General features: G+C 42.0%; 1 long non-coding RNA gene across 1 annotated transcript; it reads right to left on the reverse strand.

Moving 5' to 3' along the window:
• Nucleotides 1-957: 957 nt before the first annotated feature.
• On the reverse strand, nucleotides 958-5,602 carry LOC310758317. The gene is made up of 3 exons (XR_014545707.1): nucleotides 5,218-5,602; nucleotides 3,923-4,079; nucleotides 958-1,158 (listed from the first exon to the last, which is right to left on the reverse strand). It is a non-coding gene; the product is annotated as an uncharacterized lncRNA (long non-coding RNA).
• Nucleotides 5,603-8,670: the final 3,068 nt, after the last annotated feature.

The following is an 8,670-nucleotide window of genomic DNA, read 5'->3' on the forward strand; positions in this document are numbered from 1 at the left end:
GAGATTAGACAATTTCCTGATGGATAAAGCTCTCAGTAGCTACCAGTCATGATGCTCCCCTTGATGTCTCCAAATACCAGACTTTGGGTTCCAATAGCAAGGCAGAGTTATTGACCTAGATCCCAGAGGCATCTAACAGACCAAAGAGAGAAACAGGGTGCTGAACTAGATAGGCCTTTGGCCTGATCCACCAGGGCTCTTCTAGTGTGGTCAGCAGTAGACAACTTAAGCATGCAAGCAGAATTGAAGCAAAGTGCTTGGCTGAGGTGAGCTTGAGCTGTGCCCTTGCAATAATTTGAGCAGGGGAGTTTACATAGCTGACCATTCCCACCTCACCCCTAGACAGATTTTTTGTAAGTTGGGGGTGGTTGGTGTAGATGCTTTATATGGAAAGAATCATTCAGTTATTACATGTTTGCACCTTGGCTCAGAGGCCTTTGGAGTTGCTTTCCCATAAAATAATTATTCTTGCACTTTAATGAAATATGCAGATTATTCATCTGCACAAATGCCATTTCAGTGATGGCATTCAGGACCAAATTATCTCTTATGCATATTTTAAATTAATCAGGGGGAGGGGGGAGTCGTTTTATGAATGCTTAAGATGCTCTTTGTTTTTGTGCTTTAACTAGGTTTTCTCTTCGGCAGTTCATATTTGTGACATTGTGGAACTTACTTATGCATTTATTGACTGACAGCAGAAACATTTGCAGCTGCAGACATTAGCATTCCACCCCCCCTTAATTGTCTTGTTCCATTCGTTTGTGTGTTTATTTTCATGCAAAGTTGTTTCTTTGTGTTGTCTTGTACTTAATTCCTGGCCTTATTTAAAAGCAGACAGTTTTCATCTTAATCAGCTGGAGATTTTTTGTGTGTGTGCACACGTTTCATTAATTTCAACCTTTTGCTTTTAGTGGCTGGTGTATTTATTCTGAACATTGTTTTTTGCCCCTATAAAAATCTGCTGGCTAGGACTCTGTGTGTGTGTGTGTGTGTGTGTGTGTGTGTGTGTGTGTTTGGGAGTGAGCTGCTTCTTACTTTCCAAAATGGCAGCTAATGCTTTTAACTGTTTGTTGCCATCTGCTTTTGTTGAGCACGAACCAGAATTAAAATCACTCCCGTCAGACTGCTCACAAAAGACATCTGCTGAGCATATAACTGTGGGTAAAAAAAGAAGAAGTAAATAAAATGCTGTGCTGTTTTTTAACGGGATCAGAAAATGATCAGATATTCATATTCAGGTTGCAGGACACCTGTTATTACTGATGTAACAGACTCAGAAGGCATTCAGCACCTCCAATATTGATTTAATCTCTGCAAAATATCTCCAACTTGAATGCTGAGCTCATAGTTAGGACCCCAGTTCATAAGTTTGCAAAACTATTCAGTCATATGGAACATTATTATATGCAAAAGACCACCCCGTCAATGGTATGTGCAGCATGCATTTGGCACCTCTTTGCCTTCATAGCCATAGAACAAGAAAACCAAAGGAGGAAAATGTCTTTAGAATGATAAGACGGGGCAGAGGTGTCTTATATTCAATTTACACCCAGAATTGGATTGCTGTTAAATTGCTTTGCACTGACAGAGTGACACAGTACCCAAGGATAATAAATCTATGCTGGTGAATTGATACCATTGTGCATAACCTTTACAGCCATGCTGAAGTGCACCTTCTGTCCCCCCCCCCTTTTTGCTGCACCTTCCCTCCTGCTACTGGCTGGGTTTTGTTTTTGCTAGTACAGTGGTACCTCAGGTTACAGACGCTTCAGGTTACAGACGCTTCAGGTTACAGACTCTGCTAACCCAGAAATAGTACCTCGGGTTAAAAACTTTGCTTCAGGATGAGAACAGAAAGTGTGCGGTGGCGACGGGAGGCCCCATTAGCTAAAGTGGTACCTCAGGTTAAGAACAGTTTCAGATTAAGAACAGACCTCCGGAACGAATTAAGTTCTTAACCCGAGGTACCATTGTAATCCTTTCAGGAGCTGAGTAGATTTGGGGAGGGGGGAGCCCTTGACATTTCTGTTTTTATGCCTACCCCACTTTTGTTGTTTAGTCGTTTAGTCATGTCCAACTCTTCGTGCCCCCTGGACACCAGGCACTTCTGTCTTCCACTGCCTCCCGCATTTTGGTCAAACTCATGCTGGTAGCTTCGAGAACACTATCCAACCATCTCGTCCTCTGTCGTCCCCTTCTCCTTGTGCCCTCCATCTTTCCCAACATCAGGGTCTTTTCCAGGGAGCCTTCTCTTCTCATGAGGTGGCCAAAGTATTGGAGTCTCAGCTTCAGGATCTGTCCTTCCAGTGAGCACTCAGGGCTGATTTCCTTAAGAATGGATAGGTTTGTTCTTCTTGCAGTCCATGGGACTCTCAAGAGTCTCCATGGGACTCTCAAGAGTCTCCTCCAGCACCATAATTCAAAAGCATCAATTCTTCGGCGATCAGCCTTCTTTACATCACCTTCCGTACATCACTACTATATGCTGCCGAAGCGAGCACGCCTACCCCACACTACAGGGTTATTTATTTTTTATTCTCTCTCTCTCCTTATTTGGTCAGTTGGCATTCAATGCTGGCAGGTAATGAAATCTAAGAACTTAATTGACAGACACTTTGAGGCATTATGGTCTTTAAGGGCACTCCTGATTCACATTCCACTGCCTTTGACTTGTGGGGATCTTTGGGGCTGCCCTTTAGGCCTGGCTTGCTGGGACCTAGGTGTGCATGCTGGATACACATATTCAATTCTCATTTAGCAGTTAGGGAGAATTTAGAGATAATTTTCTCCCAATCCCTGGCTGGGGAGCCAAATCAAACCCACCTGCCCATACTTACATAACTTGGCATAACTTCTGTTGTCATATTTGAATAACTATTAATCATTGCTCTGTCTCTCAAGTCTTCTTCTATGGTGTGTTGGCAAAGTGGAATGAGAGTGCTTTGTAACTATCAAAAGAAGTCCCTCTGTTACCAAACACAAGGTATTAATTAAAAGGCAAACTCTTGGATGGTGATTTTTAGATTCAGAGAGGATTATAAATATTGATTCCTAGAGCTGAAATTCTTTCTGACAAATCAGACTAAGAAGCAAACTGCCTGCATTACTAAATTGCATTCTTTCTTTCTTTTTGCAGCAATCTCAAGTGAACTCCCCTTCATTTCTCCTAAATAAGCAAATGATTTATTATCTATATAAATTCATGTGCATGAATGGGCATGTTTTATTTCAGTCCCACATAGTCCCTATGAGAAGACTGTATCAAGTCTACAAAACCTCCATGAAGTTTTTCAGAGAGTCATGAAGCCTTGCCCTGAAGAATTCTCTATCCCTAGTGCAATGTGCAATATATTAAACGAATGCAAATCTTCTCTATACCCATGCAAATTGAGTGCGAGAAAATAGCTTTCATTTCACCATTAGGAACTGATATGTGGGCTTTGCATAAGCATAAATAGGGATACAAAATACAAAGCCAGTTGAAAATCATCCTCGGGATGTTCCAGATGAAGAAATGAAAATTGCTCCTTGATTGCTACAGAGCTTTAATGGAGTCTGCTCCAAGCTCTTTCCCCTACTTCCATTCTGTCAAGTAACAATTGTTGCTACAGAGGATCAGCCAAAGGCATGACTCACTCCTCTAAATGGAAGAAAGCTAACCTTGGCATCCTTTATTATGCAGCTCATTAATAATGCGGTCCATAATTCGAAATGGCAGGACAATTTGTCCCCATGGAAATAATCCCAACGTAAATTTGTTTTGTGGTAGCCAAATCTTGCAGGGACCCAGTATCTCAAGTTTCCATACCTCAGATTAGGTCTTTAATTTACTTACACCCAAAGCATTTTTAAAAGAGGGATGCACCAATATGAATGGCATAGAAGTGAGAGTTCTGCTTTGAAGAAAAACCCTTCTCACCAAATAAGAAATTACTAGTCCTCTCTGAAATCTCGTTACATCTTCATCGGCTGAAACAAAGAGATACCAATCAGAACCAAGCAGGAAAAATAGAAGTGCTGTTCTGTTCAGATGACATTCAAAGAAAAATGCTTGAAATGTAGGTTTTTGAAGATCTCTGTGGGAAGACAGGATTGTTAGAGCCGAAGCATAAAATCTCATGCTGAGCACAGTTTTCCTGGTTGGAAACACACAAACACTCATATTAAATCAATAAGCCCAGAAGTTATCTAGAATACTTCAGTCAGAAAAAATAATGCTGAAGATGCTATTGAACTTTCATAATCCTATTTACTTGAGATTAAATTCAGCGTTAAAATCTTCTTTGGATTCTAATTTATCTTTCAGATCACTTGAATAAGTTGGTTCTTACTTGATGTTTTCCAGACCTATAGTTATGAAAACCTTTAAAGCAGGGAGGCAATCCGTTCATAGGAGTAACTGAAAAGGTGACTTAAATGTGAAAGAATTAAACTGAAACCTTTTGTTAGACAGAAATTGGCACAAGCTGCTGGCAGGACAGCTGGTAGTTAATTTATAGGTGATGGTTTAAAACATTGTTTTCTTATTACTTTAAAGTGCAATCTTATATAGTTGGGGAGTGACATTCAAAGATGATCAGCAACTGCCTGGTCTGGCTCAAGTCAGCAGCGTGGAAAAGAAAGAGGAGAAATATGCTTTGGGGAAGGAGCTTAGTTCAGTAGTAGAGCATCTGCTTTGCATGCAGATCCAATTTTGGATCCTCCCGCTGCCCAAACTAGATATGCCTTTCTACAAAGGAGAGTTGCCCCACTCCTTTGATTATTTTGGTTCCTTTTTTCTGAACCTTTTCCAACTCTACAATATCCCTTCTGAGGTGAGGTCCACCAGACCCAGATTTGAATTTGCGTCAGTCCATGGCGGCAGCTTGGGCAGGCGGGGCCAAGGAGTGGACCTGGCTGCTGAAGTTGTCACTCTGGTCTGCCCCTAGGGCGTTTAAATGGACCAGTGCTGCTCTCAGCAGTGCAGTTAGCCCGGAACATCATGAGAGAACATCGTAGAGAAGGAAGAAGACCCAGAGAGAGGGTCCTCATGAGATTGTTTACGACGCAGTACAGGAGCGCCGGGAGCAGAGCCGCAGGGATCACCAGGATTCTCTGCTCTCGAGGAAGTGCGCTAGTGGCAAGGAGCAAGGCGCAGGCAACCCGAGCGGAGCATCAGCAGCAACGAGCCCTCAGAAGAGCTGAAGGCTCTTGGCTTGTTAGCCGCCCAAGCACCTTGGTGTGTTGGTTAGCTCAGGCGCCTTTAGAGGGGTTCTGTTCTGGTGTTCTTTGTCTTGGTGGATTGGCCGTGTGAAGAGGCGGGAGGGAACAGTCTATCTGGTACTACCTTCCAGACGGCTCCTGTTCCAGTGTGATCATTAGTGACAGCACCGGTGAGAGGGCTCCTGCTCCCTGGGGAGGGGGTGCTGCAACTGGGTACGCAAGTGCATTGATGAAATCACAAAGGGTATCATAACATGCACTTGTTCAAGTCGCAGTGAACAAAGTAATCCTGATAGTCTTCCTTTTCACTACTCAAGTATTTGCAGAGACCATCTCTTTTCTTCATGATCCTGAGGATTACCAATATAGATGAGAACGCCAATGCTGTTGGGCTCTCCCATTTGTTTCTGTGGGGATATTTTATCAATTATTCTTTTTCAGTTTGTACCCTTGATGGGATTTTGCACAAGCATTAACACTTGCTATTAAATCATAAATCAGATTTATGATTTACGGATTTCAGATTCTTTTCAGCTGGCTTGCTGACCCACATTAGCATCTTTTGTCATTTTGTGACACAAACTATCCCATAATGAACATGGATCATATTGAATGGTGCTTCAGGTACTTCTCCGTCCGCCATGCGTTTTCTAAACTGTCACTGCACCTAATCCATTCTCAGCTAATCATTTGGCATTCGCATCACGTTTCTGGCGTCCAATTTTTTGAGCGCATCTCCATGCATATTTCAGGTCTGTCAGGAATATGACGGACTGCCTTTTATTCACTTACCGAGGTACACAGAAAAAGCCCTTTTCACTTTTGATCTGAAAATTTGCTACAATTAAGTTGAGACAGGAACACAATCAAATGACTGGTGCAAAACACAGTTAGTGACAGCAGGCAAAGTACTTTTTGCCAGTAAGCATTAAACTTGGGTTTTTAAAAAATCTGCTTCTCAGACTGACTTACTGGGTTGACCGAAAAAGACACAGGGAGAGGAAAAGATTCATGAACAAATATTAATCATGATTCAGTTAGCAGTCAAAAAGGCCTTTCAGCTTGTGATAAGGGCTTTCCATGTTTACTAAAGTTTCAAGATGCTTGAAGACTGTGGTCATTAATTGCTGTTAATTATTATGTGTACGGTAGGTATCCTATATCATAGTTAATTCAAGCTTCACCACTACCTTGGAGCTGGATGGTTGTCAGTGGCAGAAGGGTGAACTTGAGTCCTAGATTTCGCTATTCACTAGCACAGAGTCTCTGCAGCTCAATGCAGATATTCTTAGATGTATGTGAATAATAAGTGTTTGGTGGCTCTCCACATTTGCTGGTCTACAGCTCCCATCATTCTTGACCATTGGCCTTGCTAGCTGGGGCTGAGTCCAACAATATCATGTGGCTGCAGGCATTTTTTGTTTCCCTCTTCTATTTCTGCCTGAGGGGATATTGCACACACTAATTGTTTGTGGGCAATAAACCATCGTGCAAGGGTGGCTGTTTTGTGCAAGTTATAGGAGGAAAATACAGAGGAGAATTGATTCAATATTCTTTTCCCTCTGCATGTTTCTACATTAAAATGGAAGATGGAAATTTGTCTAAGAATGGATGGCTAATGGAATTAAAATGTCTTATAACAGCTGCTTAGGGTACTCTGGCCTTCTGGCTGAATGTGGTGCTGAAACACTTCAATTATTATGAAATCTCCAGCAGTTCAAAATAAATCATTTAGGCTACTGCCAAACCAAACCCTGTGATTGTTCTATATAACAGCAACCGAAGACAGACTATCTGAAAAATGAATCAAATCAATAGAAGACAGGTAACATTAAAAAACAACAACAAACAGCATCACAATACTAGGGAAATTGTGTTAGTAAATAAATATTCATGATTACTAGTTATGTGAATGCATTCATTTTTTAGGGCAGAATTGTAGGGAAATCATGGTAATAGTTTGGTGTATGTAGCCATTCCCAAACTTCATTTTTATTAATAAAATCCTGATTTAAATGTTGTCCAATGCTTAGCATATTTCTGAATATGCAAACACAAAATTGCAGGCGTTTGGGGCTAAGGTACTCTACTTCTTTCCAACCCACAAAATGCATCAATAACTTTACTCTTTTTTCTGATCTTAATTATTTCAGTTGCTTAATTTGTTAATCCATGTACGGAAGCTACCGCAGAAGGGTGCTCTGAAGCGTACTAATGCCATATTTGCTGTCTCTGCCTTTGAAGCCAAGTGCCCTGGCTCACAGCAGATACACCTGAGGCTTGTTAGTCACGCTCTTCATTAGTCCAACATTGTCCTGGGATTAGCAGTTGTCTTCTGCCCAACCTCTTTCTCGGTGGAGATGCTAAATGCCCATTTAATTGCTGCACCAAACCTAGAGAAATGCACTCACCCTGACAGGAGTTCCTAATGCAGATTAAACACATTTTTTTTTAAAAAAAACAAACCAATACAAACATAAGAGGACATTTAGTGCTGTTGCATCGTGTTAATAGTAGCACTCAATTATGTAACTGTGTGTGTACACAGAAATGTAAAGTACAAAAACGGGCACATCTAGGCCAAACCTGTGAATTAAATGCACTAAGAATGGGAATGAAAGCTAAAGGGTGGTGTGTATGAATGATCTGGCCCTTCTCAGCTCCATTCAAAGACCCTCTGGTCCTTTCTGCCAGAACTTCTTCCACCCCAGTCACCATGACTACAGGCTTGGCTGAGGAAGACACTCTGGTCCCCAGCTCTGCACTGCTTTACAGGCAACGGCCAATTTAAGTGTGTCCAAATAACATGTAATTGTCCACATGTGAAACCCAGAAGTAGCCCCCAAACGTCATAAAGACATCACCAAAAGGGGCAGAACGAGGTGGGGGTGGCAAGGACTTACACATGCTCCACCGACACATTGCGTAGCATTAATTTGAGAAGCGCAAATTAAATAATTTCTCATTAAAATGTAGGAAAATACATATCTGCATGCTATAAAGTAGTGTGGGAAGAAGAAACTTGAAGGCTTGTTGAATGCTGGCATTACTGCGAGTTTAGAGACTCTGGCTACCCCTGTAGTGTTACAACCTTAATAAACAATTGGAAGCCAATATTAGTCCTGCTTAGAAGCTAGAGAACGTCTCTAAACTCTGCTGCAACACTCTTGGCTGCTCCATGGTGAGCAACAGGTTTCAGAAGCCAGCCAGGAGCAGTTTATGGGCCACCCTTCCCCATCCCCTTCCTGGCAATTGTGCAGAAGGTCACAGGTTCAATCCCTACCAGGTAGGGCTAGGGGGAAACCCTGCCTCAAACCCCTGAAAACCACTGGCAGTCAATGTAGTCAGCACTGAGCTAGATGGGCCAACGGCCTGACCTGATAGAAGGCAGCTTCCTATCTACAATTGCTGGATTCTGATAGATATTGCAAAGGGCACTTATTCTTCTACTGTTGGAAGAAAAAC

Source organism: Podarcis filfolensis (genome assembly GCF_964270895.1).
Source record: "Podarcis filfolensis genome assembly, chromosome: 3".
NCBI lineage: Eukaryota > Metazoa > Chordata > Lepidosauria > Squamata > Lacertidae > Podarcis > Podarcis filfolensis.